The sequence below is a fragment of the Hordeum vulgare genome, chromosome 1H (genome assembly GCF_904849725.1).
Source record: "Hordeum vulgare subsp. vulgare chromosome 1H, MorexV3_pseudomolecules_assembly, whole genome shotgun sequence".
Classification (NCBI taxonomy): domain Eukaryota; kingdom Viridiplantae; phylum Streptophyta; class Magnoliopsida; order Poales; family Poaceae; genus Hordeum; species Hordeum vulgare.
Genome location: NC_058518.1, coordinates 486,340,456 through 486,358,517, shown reverse-complemented (window position 1 = coordinate 486,358,517; position 18,062 = coordinate 486,340,456). Strand labels below are relative to the sequence as shown.

General features: G+C 48.7%; 1 pseudogene; it reads right to left on the bottom strand.

Annotated features, from left to right (window-relative positions):
- Positions 1-4,365: 4,365 nt before the first annotated feature.
- On the bottom strand, positions 4,366-16,718 carry LOC123417227 (annotated as a pseudogene).
- Between the last annotated feature and the right edge of the window lie 1,344 nt (positions 16,719-18,062).

Here is an 18,062-nt window from a genome sequence, read left to right as displayed (position 1 = left end):
CCGGTAGTGCTGATGATGGCGCCTCGGTTGATTTGTTTCTTCGGGTGTGAGAAGCTGAGATTATTGCTCTTGTAATTCGACTGGGACGAAGGAGGTTTACATGTCGTATCTATCTTATTAGTACTTGATCCGGAGCAGTTAGCAAGAACTGCTTATTACTAGTAGATTCGGTTCATCGATTTAGTATTAAAGGTGGCTATTTATATGTAGCAATTTCATCTAAAGTAAGATGATCGTTCATCGTACGTTTAGAAACAGTCACATTTCTAACAGTCACATCGTATACAATAATTTACCGGGAAATTTAATTCTGTTGGTATAAGCAGTCTTGAGCACATTGTATGCCTAAAATGGCGCCTAATGTTAACCTGTGGTAGTTTCAGACTTTCAGGGTTGAGATTTGTTCGTATTGCAGTCTCGATTACATTTCTTCCAAGGCATTACTGCTGTAACTTTATTACAGCAGCAAAGAAAGGAGCGTCAGCGTTGAAATTTGAGACTGTATATTTTTCCTTTTGAGGAAAAGACTGTATAGTTAGTTTAAGTCCGATTGTCCACTGTTGTTTCTGTTTTGATATTTTTTTCCAGTACTGTAACTGAATGATATCCTGGGGAGCGCTTGAGCCAACATGTCAATAGGCCCGTCTTCAGTTGCACAACAGTATCAGCATGTTTGATTTTCAGAGCACACATTCTTCTTGAAAGCATCCCTCCTTTCCTTGGCCTAATTATACAGCAATCTTGCAAGCCTCTGACTGAATCACTAATCCCCGTTCATTGTTCGGAGCAACCTTGTTCAGCGAACAGATTCTTGTTGAACCACTTGACTTTGGCCTAATGATGGTACAGTAAACCTGCAAGTGTCTCAACACTTTGAACCTTGCTTGTGTCCAGGAAAGGTTGCAGGTTACCACATCGTACCTACAATATTGGATGCATCGCTTACTATTCCTAACTAAATGCGCTTCTACGTTCAGAGCAAAGCAAATGTAACACCTGCAACTCTTGTGAACTTGCTGCAGGTTAGAGCATGTCTAGTAGAGCCCTTAAACCCTTAAAAAAACAGAAATAACTTTTTTTACATGTTGGGTGAAAAAAACGCGTAGACTAGAACCCCTAAACCCTTAAACCCTCAAATTTTTTTAAGGATCGGACCTGCAAACCCGCTCTCAGCCTGTAGAAGTGAGGATTGGGGGGCAAAATCTACCCCAACCCTCACTTCGATCCGGCCACGCGCGGGAGGGAAATATCCCGCCCCAACCTCCTCCCGCGCCTCCTCCCACGCCTCCCCCGAGCCGTCGCCGGCCGCATCTCATGCCGTCGCCGCCGGCCCGAGCTCCTCCACCGCCGCCCCGCCCCCGAGCTCCTCTACCGCCTCCGGCCGCATCTCGGGCCCGAGCTCCTCTACCGCCTCCGGCCGCATCTCGGGCCCGAGCTCCTCCACCGCCGTCGGCCCGAGCTCATCCACCGCCGTCGGCCCGAGCTTCTCCACCGCCGCCTCGAGCTCCTCCACCACCGCCGGCCCCGAGCTCCTCGCCCCCGAGCTCCGGCACCGCCGCCCCTGATCTCCTCCACCGCCCCGAGCTCCTCGCCCCCGAGCTCCGTCCACACCTCCGGCCTCCTCCACCGCGGGTTGTCGAAGGTGAGCTCCCCTGCTCCGGATCCCTCTATCTCCTCCACTGCCAGCCTCCTCCACAGCGAGCTCCGACCGGCCCTGTTTCCTGTATTTTTTTTACAAAGTAACACTATATTTTTTTTACAGAGCAACACTCGATGGATGCGTTGTCCGATGATTTCGGTTGGTCGTCATTGGACGATTCTGACATTGAGGACTTGCTTCAAGACGATGACGTCGAGATGATGGGCCTCCTCCTCGATGTGAAAGAATTTGAAGACCGCATGAAGCTGATGGATAAGAGGAGAGGGTCGAAGATGGGGTGAGTCACCATCTACTGGAACCGCTGTCTCGGACACGAACATTTGATGCGAGACTACTTCGCGGAGGTACCGACATACCCACCTCGCCTCTTCCGGAGAAGGTACCGAATGCGCCATAGTTTGTTTGTGAAAATTGTCACCGATTGTGAAGCAGCCACATATTACTTCAAGCGTCGTAGATCCGCCGCCGGTATCATGGGGTTTAGTGCATACCAAAAGATATCGGCTCCAATGCGGGTGCTAGCCTATGGCATACCCGCAGACTATACGGACGAGTATCTTCGCATTGGACAAGATACAACCACGGCGTCCGTTCGTAGGTTTGCAAAATTGGTCATCTGGTTGTATGGTGATGAGTATCTTCGGGCATTCAACGAGGAAGATACAAAGAAATTGATGGAGATGGATGAAAAAAGGGATGGCCGGGGTTGCTAGGTAGTCTTGATTGCATGCATTAGACATGGAAAAATTGTCCAAAGGCATGGCACGGAATGTATTGCGGTAAAAGCCGTGATGCTACCATTGTGCTTGAGGCCGTGGCATCGGAGGACACACGGATTTGGCATGCATTTTTTGGTTTGCCTGGAACACTCAATGATATCAATGTGCTCAATAGATCTTCTTTGTTCAAAAGATTAGTTTATGAGGATGCTCCAACTTGCAACTCCAAAATAATGGACAATGAGTACTCAATGGCATACTATCTCACCGATGTAATTTACCCCGATTGGGAAACTCTTGTGAAGTCTATCAAGGAAAAAAATGGGGTGCCCTTAACCAGAAAAGAGGCCCATTTCACCAAGGCACAAGAGGCAGCCCGCAAGGATATTGAGAGAGCTTTCGGTGTTTTGTAAGCAAGATTTGCCATAGTTCAGGGTCCAGCTCGTTTTTGGGACAAAAAACCTTGAAAAACATCATGAAATGTTGTGTGATTCTACACAACATGATCATCGAGGATGAGAGAGGATTAAAACTGCCTTGTTTCTATGACAATGTTGGTACTCGTGTGCAACCGGAAAGAAACCCTTGTCGCGTACAAGATTTTCTTGAAGCACATCGTCAGATTGAGGATGCAAGCACTCATGGTCAGCTCCGGAATGATCTAGTAGAGCACCAGTGGCAGTTCGCTGGGCGGCGCCAAGGCCCATGATCTACCTTTGTTTACTTTTCTATGTCCTATTTGATTCGAACAATTATTATAATTTGCTTCAAAACATTGTTGTAATAAATTGAATGATTATTATGTGTTTGAAAGTACTATTCGGTGTTATTAAGATGATGAAAATTGTGATATGTCAAGTGACAGTTTTAAGGGTTGGGGTTGTGGCAAAGACTTGGGTTTGAGGGTTCTAGTCTTTGCCTCTGTTTTTCAACCCTTAAAAGTGTCAAAAATGGCTAATTCTCAACCCTTAAAACTGATTTTAGATTTAAGGGTTTGAGGGCACTACTAGACATGCTCTTAGTCGTTCCGGGGGATGATTTCGCGCCATAACGTCCAAGAAGCGTTTGCCTCAATTTTGGTCAGAATATGATGATGTTTCTTGGGTGTGCCGCTGTTGAAACATTACTGGTTGCTCGGTGCTCTGTTTGTAGAAGTGCATGCTCTAGCCAATGCAACCAAAAGACCGATCTGATGGAAGAGACTAGGCAATACATTTATAAGTCAACACTCCCCCTCACGTGTGGCTCCCTCAGGCCTAAACGTGGACCGAAAGTGGGCTACAATTTAATTGCAGCCAGCCGGGTCTTGAACTTGAGACCTCTTGGCTCTGATACCATGTAGAAGTGCATGCTCTAGCCAATGCAACCAAAAGACCGATCTGATGAAATAGAATAGGCAATACATTTATACGTCAACATTGTTCTTAATAGATTTGATATCATGAAAAAGCGTAATGTTTGGGTAGGGGACCTTTGATGCTGATTTCCCCGCCTGCCATGACGATCGGCAGCAGCACCTTCACGAACGCGCTGACTCTCAAATCATCTTTGTCACAGTAGTTCACAATCCTCTCGATGCTAGGATAGTCGCACGACGACAATTTCTCCCTTGGTGGTGGATCATGGCCAGCATCCTTGCATTCTCCACGCTTCTCATGTATTCCGCGTGTCAAAAGGCAGCAGCGTAGCACATTAGCTCAAGGTTCGAGGGAAAGAAACAAAACCCACATTACACACACACACACACAAATGTCCGCAAAATATCATGAACAGTTTGAGGATTGAGGTAACTCATGGACCCACTGGACGACCATGTTTTTATTGATGGAAAGACCTTCTTCAGAAATTAGGACTCGGAGATCAAGTCCAAAACAAACCAAGGAGGTCGGGGCACACTAATAAAGGAAAGAAAACTAGTAGGAGTACTTACTAACTAACAAGGAACCAACCAAAGATACTCCATGAGCAAGCCTGGTGAGACAATCATCACATGGGGCAAGCGAGGCGGGGAGTGGGCACGGCGCAGAGCCGCGTGGCGCGTGACGCGGTGAGGCCAACTATGTCATCCATGTCGAGCTCCGCGGGCTTGATGCCATCAGGCAGCTCCCAGTTGAACCCGTGCGCGAGCTGCGCGACGGCGAGCTCCACCGCATGCTGGCCGAGCCACTGAGCGGGGCCCGCGCGCCGGCCGGACCCGAACGGCAGGAACTCGTAGCAGCCGCCCTTGGGGTCCAGCCCGGCGGCCTCCCCCTCGCCGGGCATGAACAGCGACGGCCGGAACGTGTCGCCGTCCTTCCAGGCCGCCGGGTCGCGGTTGATCGCCCATGCGTTCACCAGCACGCGGGAGCCTCTGGGCACGCAGTAGCCACCCACGACGCAGTCCTTGGCAGCCTCGTGGAGGAGGAGAGGGATGGGCGGGTGCATGCGGAGCGCCTCCTTGACGACGCTCCTGAGGAAAGGGAGCTTGTCGAGGTCGGATTCGTCCACTGTGCGGTCCAGCCCCACCACATTGGCGAGCTCCTCCTGCAGCCGCCCAAGGTTGGCTGGGCTGCGCATCATCTCCGCCATCGCCCACTCGGTAACGGATCCCACTGTCTCTGGCCCGCCAAACAACATGTCCTGCGTTCATAATCCATATGCACACAGATAAGGCAGAGGCACGTAACCAGCCAGAAGTAATATTTCTTTACTGTTTTCTTATGGGAATGTTTCTTTACTGTTAAAAGGGAGCTGATGATGTTGATAGCGGGTAGTCCCTCTCTCCCCACCCACAAAATTGTGTTTGGATTTAACATACACGATTAGTTATTTTCGGTTCTTCCCCTTAAACACATGAATCTGAAAATGTAAGAATAAAAGCGCAAAAGTGATTTACTTGGCTATTTTTCATCCGAGAAATATGAGCTGCTGAGAAGACGTGTTTAGATGCGCACACAAAAGATGCATCTTTTCAACAAACACAAATAATACATGGACTTTGAGAGATCAGGTTTCATTTATGAGGGACAAAAATAGAGAAGGCACATTTGAACCTTCTAAAGAAGTTTTACATGAGACTGGAACTCATACATGATTTCCTCCCAATTTTGTAAAATTTCATGTCATACATAATTTTTAAAATTCAATCTATTAGTTGAAAATACAAAATGTGTTATTTCTTACTACTATGATTGCAATCCCCAATTGGGTTTTCTCCATAAATTCTCTATTCTAAAAGGCACCCTGAAGGATTTTATTTCCTTTAGAAAATCATGCATGTATCCATTACCAAGGAGTTACATACTAACATATCAGCCTTTGATTACACATATATATAGCGTGCCTAGTTAATAGTTGACTGGTTTTCAATCTGACCAATCAAAATTTAGCACCATAAAGACAACGACACATGATGCTATCAAGTTGAACGTTTCCCAACTTTGCATCAATCAAACAATCACACCATACAAACAACGAGGCATGACTCTATCAAGTTAACGGATTTCCAACTCGGTATCAATAAAAAAATTGGACCATACAAACAACCACACACGGCTGTATCAAATAAAAATCAATTTTATGTGATTTCAAAAACTATATTACAGCCTTGTTGACTATGATTTACATGTTTCCGGGCATGTGAAAACAGTTATAATGCACTGTTACTTTTTCTAGAGACATATCTTGCACCAAAAACACAACAAAAGTACAATCTACACATTTATCACCTTTCACCATAAACTATCCAGTGAGCAAGTATGTTTATATTTATCACATTATAAAAACTTACATTCTCTAAACATCAAAGATACACATAATATATATTGCAACTATGTTAGTTTTGAAATGTAAAAAATACTAAAATACATATGCACTTGATGAAATTAACAACAAGCTAAACATAAAAGCAAAAGGAAAACACTGTTGGAAATATGTCCTAGAGGCAATAATAAAATAGTTATTATTACATTTCATGTTTCAAGATAATTTCTTATAATTATTGCTAGAATTGTATTGAATGGAAACGCAAATACATGTGTGGATACATAGACAAAACATTGTTCCTAGTAAGCCTCTAGTTGACTAGTTCGTTGATCAAAGATAGTTAAGGTTTCCTAGCCATAGACAAGTGTTGTCATTTGATAACGGAATCGCATCATTAGGAGAATGATGTGATGGACAAGACCCAAACTATGAACGTAGCATGTGATCATGTTATTTTATTGCTACTCTTTTCTGCATGTCAAGTATACATTCCTATGACCATTAGGGACAGTAAAACCGAACCCTTTCCAAGCTCTCTCACGCCTCGATTGATTTAGGCCATTAGATTTAGATTTCGTCGCTTGTCGTTGCTGGCCGTCTGATAGGTCTCCTCTCGCGTGTGGGCTGCTTCTGGGCCAACTGTCCTATGGGCAGCTACTCCCAAAGCCGAATTGAGGCCCTCTCGTTCTTCCATACGATGGAACGTTGGATATCAGATGGACGGTGATCGAACATTTCCTTCCATTCCGCATTGACCTATCGTCCACCCCCGATCCCTCCTCTCTCTCTCCCACCCACGACACAGGTTGCGCCGCCACCATTGTTGCTTCATTCGGCTCTAAGGTCCTCGTGGCCCAGTTCTCAACCGCCCTGCGGAACGTGGCCTCGGCATCCGTCTACGTCTAGCCGTGGTTATCCTCCTCTTGTCTTACCCAAAAGCGCATCAGGGAGCATCTCTTTCTTGTGGCGGCGATGAGATCCACTACAGACCGGGTGGCGCACTACACCCCTAAAGCATGCATCTGATCTTTTTGTATGCTATGTATGGAGTCCTTGGGGGCGCTGCCGGATAATCCAGCACGCTCGAGTACCCAGCTATTGGTACGTGCAAACGTTGGGGAGGTTTCGCTTGGGGAATCTTAGAAGCCCGAGCTCCCCTCCTCTCGTGGTGGCATATGGCCTGCTCTCGTCCCTCCTCACCATCCCGGCAGCAGCACAGACATAGGTAGCCACCACAGTTTACAAATCTGAAGGAATTGATCTACCACTGTCGGGAAGTTCCTCCACAACACCCCTTACCTTGTCCCCCCTTCGAGTCGAGTGAGGCATGATGGTAGGGCAACATGGTGCCTCTCCTTTGTTCGCTACTGGATGGACAGCCTCACCAAGTCCACCTTCTAATCTCAAAGTTGCATCCTAATACACATCAGTAGGAAAGGCAAAAGGAAAAATACTTTCTAATTTCTCAGTCTATGAATTCTTCTACCTATTTCTTGAAAGTTTAATATCTTGTGAACTTATGTTCAAACGATTTTTTCCCTATTGATCTGGTGTGGTTCGGATTAATTTTAGTTGACAAAAACTTGCAACTCACCTGCTATGATTATATCATATTGCAGGGGAGATCTTCCTCTTCCATATGGTGATATGTTCGTGTGTCTTTCTATGGATTTGGTTAGTGGTTTGCGCTCTTGATATGAGCTTCTCATGGTAACACCAAACCTTTAGGACATCTACTAATAAATTCTCTATAGCCAATCTAACTCATTTCCGGTCAGCCTAACTACTTTGCTATGGTTACATACAGTTTATAGTGTTTTCTGTTGTATATTTTTAATATTTAGGAACATAAGATTTTTAGTCACACTCATACAATTCAAGCCGCTGAAGCACTAGGAGAGGTACATATAGTACAGAGTAATGCATTATTCAAAACATTCAGTCATGAATAAAAATCATTTTCAGAATGTGAATAAATCAAATACTAGAACATTATTATGTAAAATAAGCCTAATATAAGTGATGGCGTCAATTTTATTCCGGGATTTACACAGGACAAAAAGTTATCTATGTACATCAGCTAGGTGTCCTAGCAAGCAAAAATTTCACTGCATGACATAAAATGATTGTGTCGTTGTCCTACTAGAAAGAATGTGCATTTGTAGATAAGGTATCCAGTGCTATAAAAGCAGTTCAAAATTGGTTGAACCAATTGAAAAGGTCAAAATGCATTAATCAAACGACTAGGAATGGATACGATATGCATGGTTCCTGAATCAGGGTAAGTGGCATATGTTCTTAACATTGTTGATAGTTTTAATCAACCAGAGTGGCATAGCAAATAATATAGATTTTCTAAGCCTTCTTTAATACCTTATTTGTCAATTTGTGTCTTGATTGTATCGTGTATTGGAAAGATTTCTTAGACAACTATAGTTCTCTATTCTAAATTATGTAATGTATCACATTACTCAATCCCTGGCTGATGTACCACAAGACTTGGTTTTTCTATGCAATTGTTGGTAATTTTGCATTTTTTTCATCTCATAATGTAAAAATATAAGATTTTAAAAAACTAATCATTTTGTGTAAGTGGACCCCTTTATGCTTTTATAGAACTATAATAATAATTAGTAGTAGGTTTATATTGATTTGACTTTTATATTTTGTGCATCGACATATTTATGTATATTCATGTCATTTTACTGTCAAAATGGATGGGCGCAGCAACGCGCGCCAATAATGATCTAGTGAGATCATGTAACTCACTGACACCGGAGGAATACCTTGTGTGTATCAAACGTCGCAAAGTAACTAGGTGACTATAAAGGTGCTCCACAGGTATCTTCGAAGGTGTCCATTGAGTTAACAGGGATCAAGACTAGGATTTGTCACTCCGTATGACGAAGAGGTATCTTGGGGCCCACTCGGTAATACAACATCACAACAAGCCTTGCAAGCAATGTGACTAAGGAGTTAGTCACGTGATCTTGTATTACGGAACGAGTAAAGAGACTTGACGGTTACGAGATTGAAATAGGTATGGAGATACCTATGATTGAATCTCGGGCAAGTAACATACCGAAGGACAAAGAGAATGTTATACAGGATTAACTGAATCCTTGACAAAGAGGTTCAACCGATAAAGATCTTCATAGAATATGTAGGATTCAATATGGGTATCCAGGTCCCTCTATTGGATATTGACCGGAGAGTGTCTCGGTCATGTCTACATAGTTCTCGAACCCGCAGGGTGTGCACACTTAAGGTTCGGTGACGTTTCAGTATAGTTGAATTATTGATGTTGATAACCGAATGTTGTTCGGAGTCCCGGATAAGATTCCGGAAGTCACGAGGGTTTCCGGAATGGTTCGAAGATGAAGATTGATATATAGAAAGTATCCATTTGGCTTCCGAAAGGTTTTTGGGCATTACCGGTAAAGTATCGAGAGTGATGAATGGGTTCCGGAGTTCCACTGGAAGGGGCCACCCACCCGGGAGAGAACCAAAGATGTCCAAGGGTGGCGCACCAGCCCCTAGTGGGCTGGTGGCCAGCCCAAATAGGCCTATTTAGGCCAAGGGAGAAAAGGAAAGGAGGGTGGGCCAAACCGAATTGGGGGAAGGAGGACTCCTCCTTCCAAGTTGTATTGGAGGAGGACCTCCTCCTCCCCCTCGTGCGCCGGCCAAACCCTAGGGCTTTTCCCTAGGGCACCACCCCTCCCCTCCCTCCTATATATAGTGGAGGTGAGAGAGGCTTTTGGCACCTAAAGCCATAGCGCAACCGTCTCTCCCTTCACCATTTCGTGACACCCCGTAGCTAGTTCGAAATGGTACGGCGAAGCCCTGCGGGAGTAGCTCCACAACCATCACTGCCACGCCGTCGTGCTGCCGGAGATTTCAGCTACCTCTTCGTCTCTCTTGCTGAATCAAGAAGGCGGAGATCGTCATCGAGCTGCACGTGTGCTGAACGCGGAGGTGTCGTCCGTTTGGACGCTTGCGATTCGGATCACGAAGACGTTCGACTACATCAACCGTGTTTCTTAACGCTTCCCGCTTAGCAATCTACAAGGGTATGTGGATCTGATCTCCCCTCTCGTAGATGATCATTACCATACATAGGTCTTGCGTGTGCGTAGAATTTTTTTTATTTTCCATACAATGTTCCCCAATAAACACTAGAGTAAAAAAACTAGAATTCCAGGCCAAAGTTTATTGCCTAAAATAAATAGAGAAAGAAGTAGGTATCAAAACCATGTAGTAGAAAGTCAATTGGCCAAAATAGGAAAATAAACGAAAACCTACAAAATAACAAGCGTAGAAAGAAAATGACCAATCAGTCAAGTAAAAAGGGGTCGTCTATAGGTCAATCATCTGGTTTTTCTGTAGTAAGTTGATTCTCACCTGCATTTTGATTCCTTCCTTGGCCTTTCCTGAGGCCAACTCCAATGCGTGCCCCGTCCTGTCTGGATGTGTCCGTTTGGGATAAAAAGTAGATCGAACGAAAAGACCCAAAAAGACAACTATGTCTGTTTGTGTTCGTTTTTGTCCGGTACGACTCCAAACCTGGCCCAAACTTGCGCCACAAATGCTCCCGAGCGGACAGAAAACAGACGCGCTCATTGCCCACTGCGTCCGTGCATGTCTGCCCTGGACCCACAAAACAGTGACCTTAGGAGTCCCCCGCCTCGATCCCCGCCGCAGCATGCCGCTTCGTAGATCGCCTACTCAGCGCGCCCCCACAGCGTGCCGCCCCGTCGCTCGACGCAGCACGCCGTGCCTGCCGTTGGACCCTGCAGCGTGCCTCCACTGGCAACTGTCTTGTACGAGCAGCTGGGGCGGGCGAGAAGCAAGCTCGAAGCTTTCGGTCATCCATGGCGGCAGGGAGGTCTCGGGCCCTCGGTGTAAGCTGTAATAAGCCGCGGCGGCGTGCTACTCATGTCTGGTGCGTGTATGGGCGCGCGCCAGAGGTGTGTGGTGCGTTGGGACCGTGGGGTAGGCGTGCGTGCGTGCGTGCGTTGGGTGGCACGGCAGCTGGGTGAGCAAAGGACGCGGTGAACACACGATGGTTTGTTGAGGGCTCGGTGTCTAGAGCGTGCGGGAGCGCGTCGTGCGCACGCTGAGCGGGCCGAACCGGGTGGTGTGGTGGGCAAGCTGCGAGCGGGTCGTGGGTTGGCGTTGCCCGGGTATAAGGATCACCGTGGGGATCGTTGTAACGTTGTGCGGTGTGTGTTTGAGTTCGTGCTCAATAGAAAGGCGTACGAGCGCCAGAAAACCACCACCTTGCTGAGTCCCAGATCGTCTTCCTGCTCGCCTCTTTCTCGTTGGTTTGAGCCACTCCATCTGCGGGAGAGAGAGCTGACAGCAAGAGAGTCTGGGAGGAGGAGGGGCGGGCGCACCAGCTAAGTGTTTGATCACTGGGAAAGCTCGGGTGTTGCCCCCCTCGCGTTCGCTCCTTGTCTCCGGTGATCGCCGGAGGGAGCCAGTTCCATTTTTACTCTAACAATTGGTATCAGAGCGACATGTGAAGGAGGAGCTTGCCGGCCATGGCACTGGTCCCGTACTCTGGCGGGACGGGGACTACGATGTCGGTGCCTCTGCTCACGTGGGAGAACTATACCACCTGGGCTATCAAGGTGGAGGCTGATCTCGATGCTGCTGGGCTCTGGGAGGCGGTTGTGCCACCGGAGGAGGCGGCGTCGGCGGTGATCGTGAAGAAAGATAAGCCGGCGCGAGCTTACCAGCTGCGAGCGCTCTTCGACGACTTGCTGCTGCAGGTGGCCGCAAAGAAGACCGCTGCGGAGATCTGGAGCAGCCTCAAGTCGAGGTTCATCGGAGCTGATCGTGTGCGGGCGGCGCGGCTCGCTACGCTCCAAGGGGACTTCGAGCGGCTGCGCATGGACGCCGACGAGTCTCTGGACGCTTTGCAGGGAAGATCAGCGGGATGGCGGCGCGCTAAGCGGGGCTTGGATCGACCCTGGACGACGCCGCGATGGTCAAGAAGTTGCTCGACGCCGTGCCGGACCGCCTGTACGCGGCGGTGGCGATGATCGAGCAATTCTGTGACGTATCGACGATGCTCTTCGAGGGCGCATTGGGGCGGCTTAAGGCGTTCGACGAGAGGCTTCAGCGACATCGACAGGACGGTGGCGATCGTGGCGACGATCAGTTGATGCTGACCATGGCACAGTGGCGTGCGCGGGAGCACCGGCGTGGCGGTGCACGGGACGATGACGACGACGGCAAGAGCGAGGCGTCGAGTGCTCGAGGGAATCGACGCGGGCGTTGCTACCATTGCAACGAACGCGACCGCTTCAAGAGGGAGTGTCCGAGGCGGGAGAAAGCGGCGGCGCCGGAGCAATCTCTGCTTGGGGAGATCGGCGACGACGAACCCAGGCTCCTCTGAGCCGCGTCTTAGGGGGAGAATGTAAGTTGTAATAAGCCGAGGCGGCGTGCTACTCATGTCTGGTGCGTGTATGGGCGCGCGCCAGAGGTGTGTGGTGCGTCGGGACCGTGGGGTAGGCGTGCGTGCGTGCGTGCGTTGAGTGGCACGACAGCTGGGTGAGCGAAGGACGCGGTGATCACGCGATGGTTTGTTGAGGGCTCGGTGCGGAGAGGGCGCGGGAGTGCGTCGTGCGCGCGCGTTGAGCGGGCCGAACCGGGTGGCGTGGTGGGCAAGCTGCGAGCGGGTCGTGGGCTGGCGTTGCCCGGGTATAAGGATCACCGTGGGGATCGTTGTAACGCTATGCGGTGTGTGTTTGAGTTCGTGCTCAATAGAAAGGCGTACGAGCGCCGGAAAACCACCACCTCGCCGAGTCCCTGATCGTCTTCCTCCTCGCCTCTTTCTTGTTGGTTTGAGCCACTGCATCTGCGGGAGAGACATCTCACACCAAGAGAATGTGGGAGGAGCAGGGGCGGGCGCACCAGCTAAGTGTTTGATCACTGGGAAAGCTCGGGTGTTACCCCCCTCGCGTTCGCTCCTTGTCTCCGGTGATCGCCAGAGGGAGCCGGTTCCATTTTTACTCTAACACTCGGGACCGGCTCCTACCACGACAACGATGCACGGGGGAGGCTAGCACACAGGGGGATGTCTCACTGGGGTTGTAGAGTCGATGAAAGGGGCGAGGAGGAGGCGGAGGCGTGAAGCAGAGGGGCTGCACGTCGGGAGGTCGAAGCAGAGGACGACGATCGCGGGCGTCGAGGGGGTAGCATTGTAGCCCGTGGCCGCGGTTGGGTCAGCGTAGACGCCGGCCATCTGCAGCTCCACACGGAACCACAGGGAGAAGCGAAGCCGCTGCTTCAGCTCGAGCTCGATCTCGCCCGGGGCATGGCGACGGGGAGACGAGGAAGCGGCCTACCGACAGCGGGAGAGGGAGGAGGGGAGGAAAATGGAGAGAATAGAACCCTAGGGCGCCGGTGCATGGCTAAATAGGGGCCTAAGGTGGCTCTGTAGCCGTCAAATGAAGGAGAGGGGGTACGTGGCATGGCTGGATGGCCTGCCATACCCAGGAAGAAAAAGAACAGGGCGAGGCCGAGGAGGTCAAGCGCGGGCCTGGACGTGTCCGTTTGTGGTTGGGACGCCTCTTGCGCATTGGACGCAGATGCTCCAAACACTTGTCCGCTCCCCGGACGTCCGCTCCAATCGCACCCCAAACAAACAAAAGTGGACGTCCATTTGATGTCGCGCGCTGGAGTCGGCCTCACTCTGAGACCATCTCTAGTAGAGCCCTCAAACCCTCAAGTCCTTAAAAATAACCGATTTTTTTACAGTTTTCGTCGAAAAAACGGCGTAGACTAGAACCCTTAAACCCTTAAACCCGTAAAAAAAATTAGAGGTCCATCCCTCAAACGTCTTCCTAGCCTGTAAAAGTGTGGGTTGGGGAGCAAAATCTACCCCAACCCTCAAACCGTTCCATCCTAGCGCGGGAGGGAAATTTCCCATCCCAACTACCTCCCGCGCCCACGCCGGCCGCCTCTCCGACCGCCGCTGCAGTCGTCCCGCCCCCGGACGCCTCCCCTCCACCTCCCGAGATGCCGCCGTTGTCTCGCCCCCCCCCCCAGCCGCCCGCCTCAACCTCCCCGGCCGTCGCCCGCCTCGACCTCCCCCGTCGCCGCTGCCTCCTCGACCTCCGCCGCTGCCGCCCGCCTCGGCCTCCCAGCCGTCGTCTCCGCCTCCTACCCGCCTCGACCTCCCCAGCCGCCGTTCGCCTCGGCCTCCCCGTCCGCCGCCCGCCTCCGCCTCGACCTCCCCGGCCGCCTCCGCCACCCCCCGCGCCCTCCGCCTCCCGCAGCAAGAGGCCGCCCGAGCTCTCCTCGCCGATCCGCAGGAATACTCCGTTATAAGGGTTGGGTTTGAGGGTTCTAGTATTTGCCCCTGTTTTTCAACCCCTAAAAGTGTCAAAAATGGCCAATTCTCAACCCTTAAAACTGGTTTTAGATTTAAGGGTTTGAGGGTTCTACTAAAGATGCTCTGATATCAGCCAACCCATCGGCACCCGCCATCCATGCCTGGTGATAATGTCTCGCACGCCTCACTTCGCCTCCCTGCCCAAGCCAATTCATCCGTCATGCTACTGTTACTCCACTATCCCTCTAATCTTCCAACACCCTTCTCTGGTCCCAACAATCCATCCGACACCACAAATCATTAAGCCACCTATTCACTTCCGCCAGTGACGCAACTGTTAGACTTCTACCACTTTCACTTGTTCATGGCTCGTCCTTGACGTGAACACAACAGGTGGCCACATCGTCCCCGTCTCGGCCTTGGAGCTACCTCGCCTTTTCTTTACCAAAAAAAATTGATTGACTTTAGCTACTATCAGGCAACCTACAACTTGCAAAAAAAAATCCTCAAAAAAAAAAAAAGAGAGAGAGCAGAGCTACACGAATGAGGTTTCTCGTAGGAATTTGACCCAAACTCTACAAAGATCAATCCGTTTGGTGGTAGAACTAGAGATATCCCCCACGTTGCTACAGAAATCGGTTGCAATATATTTCATTGAGTTATGGTTGTATGTAACATTAATATTTTGATTAATAATTTATGAACTGTAACAGAAAATATATAATATATTATATTTTATAGTTAAATATATAGTTTCTCCGTTTTTAAATATAAATTTTGTAGAGGTTTCATTATAGAACTACATACGGATGTATATAGAAATATTTTAGATATAAATTCACTTATTTTGTTTTGTATGTAGTCTTCTAGTAAAAATTTTAAAAAGATTTATATTTAAAAAGGAAGAAGTAATTGAATATAAGTAGGACAGTATACGGATAAAAAAAATCTCATGCATGTTGAGGTGTGCCTTTGATGATATGACAAGAGTGGTGAGATGAGATGTGCCATGTTAAAATAAGTATAAGTAATGAAGATCAACTAATAACGGAAAACTTCTTCACATGCATGTTGTGGTGTGTCTCTGGTGAGGTGAAATGTGTGCCTGTTAAGATAATAAAAATGTGGGGCTTAATTGTTTAGGTATATCCAAAAAAAGTTTCTGTATTTTTTTTTGCTTGATAAAAAAAAGTTTATGTATATAGCCATATGATTAGAGTGCAGCACATCGATGGATACTGTAATGACAACCAAGTGGTCAGCTTGGTAAGCTATCAACAAAAATTGCAATCAATTAAAAAAAGATACTGTAATGACAGTATACGATGGTAAATACGGTAATGACTGTAACATGGTAAATACAGCACTGGTCACGTACCATAATCATGGCCTTGACGTTATCGCGGGTGATGCTTCCCGCCGATTGGATTTGCCTCGGCGAGGAACGCGAGTAGGCCGTCTACCAAGTCCGCGTCCGGGTCGGCGGCGTTCTTGCCCCTCCTCATGTGCTCGTGGATGATCCTGTCGATAAACTTGTCGAGAGCGCCCCGCGCCGTGCGGAGGCGGCGGCTGAAGCCCCGCCGGCCAACCCAGCCGAGCCACGGGAAGAAGTCACCGATGTGGAACAATCCTAGGAGGCTGGAGAACTCCTGGAGAATGGCGTTGAACTCATCTAGCCCATCCTCGTCGCGGGTGCTGAAGGCGGCGCGGAAGATGACACTGACGGTGAGGTTGAAGATGAGCTGGCCGAGGTTGACGGCCAGCGCCCCGTACCCGTCGCGCACGGCGAGCCACGTCTCGGCGCGGCGCCGGCTGAAGATCTTGGTGACGCAGAGCTTGCGCATCTGGCGCCAGTAGGCGCCGTTGTGCGCGAACGCCATGTCGGAGCGGCCGTAGGTGAGGTAGACGACGGCGAATCGGCGATGGTGGCCGGGCGGTTCGAGAAGGCGGCGTCCTGCACGTGCAGCACCTCCCGCGCGTACTCCGGCGTGGACACCGCGAAGACATGGAGGCTGCCAAGGCGAAGGTGCAGCAGCCCGCCGTACTGCTTCGCTAGCGCCGCTAGGCCACGGTAGGTGAGCTGGTCCACTAACGTCAGGTTGCCGATGACTGGCAGCGGCTTTGGACCCGGAGGAAATGGCGCGCTGCCCAGCTGCCGCATCTGTAGAATGACGAAAGCCAGCGAAACAAGGAACAACCAGATCAGTGGATCCTTGAGGAACTCCGTGGCGATCTTTGCAGGGGCCGCCATTGACGATAGCCACGACTCACGGGCTGGATAGCGATAATACTGCAAGAACCATCCACACCTATCCGTGTGGATGCATGGTGCTTATATATTTGTTGGATTAAATTGCGCACAACCATTACTTTAACATCATAGCTCTCAGAAAAACATCATTTTATAAAACACGACACAAAGTGTCGCATCACAAATTTAATAATGAAAAAAAAACAGAACCGAAATTTGATCTCGTTTTGACGTATCAAACCGGCCACATGGCTAGTGATGAACGGCGCAGGAGATAACGACCATTAACTGCGTGCCGACTGAGCCAGTCGGGAGATACCCAAAAAGGCAACAATGGCACACTCCTCTCCCTCACTCTCTCTCCCTCCCTCTCGCTCCCTTCTACGCAGCCTTCGCCACCACCGCTCAACATTGCCACCGCTGTCGCCGTAATGCCTTCTTGGGAAGAATCGAAGGAGAGCACTGATAACAACATGACCCACTTCGACGACGAGGTAATGCCCTTATGCCACTCTGGTAGATAGCCTAGTTAGGGATTTCAGATTGGGGATTTTAGATAAGGTATGATTTGGACTCGATTTGGACTTGATCGAGGGTATTTGACCACTCCCCCTATTCCTTTTGAACGCAATCCAGCCCCTCCTAACCATAGATGACTCGGACTTCGAAGGTGATGTGGAGACGACAGAGAAATGCCCGATTGAGTGTTACCACCGGAAAATAGCCATGAAACTCGTAGCATTCCAAGGTGACATAACTGCAAGGAGGTTTTATGGATGTGGTGAAGATGTAAGTTGCAATCCATGCCGTATTTTTTAAGTACCATGAAACTAGTGTTTCAGTATAATTGTTAGTAATGCAATTTTTGTTATATCGTTGTAATTGTTAATTGTCACATTGGTTTGAAAAAAAGCATAGGCAGATATATTTACTTGAAAATTTATTTTTACAAACATAATTTAAGTCAAACATAGTTAGGCTTTGCTTTTTGCTAAATCTTTGCACTTTCAAACATAGTTCATCTCCTTTGTTTGTGTGAATCTTTGCAATTTCCTGCTTTTTTGTAGTTTATCCGTTGTGTTAACTGCTTTGTTTCTCTGAATCTTTGCACTTTCTTGTTTCTGTGAAGCTTAACTATTGTGTTAACTCCTCTGTTTCTTTGAATCTTTGCACTTTCTTGTTTCTCTGAAGCTTAACGGTTGTGTTAACTACTCTGTTTCTCTGAATCTTTGATTTTTTTTCTATAGATAGATACCATCATAGTTAACTAATGAGTCTCTTTAGGAAAATGATAATGTTATCCCTGTGTACAATTTCACCATTTGTGGCTACTTATGGTTAAGT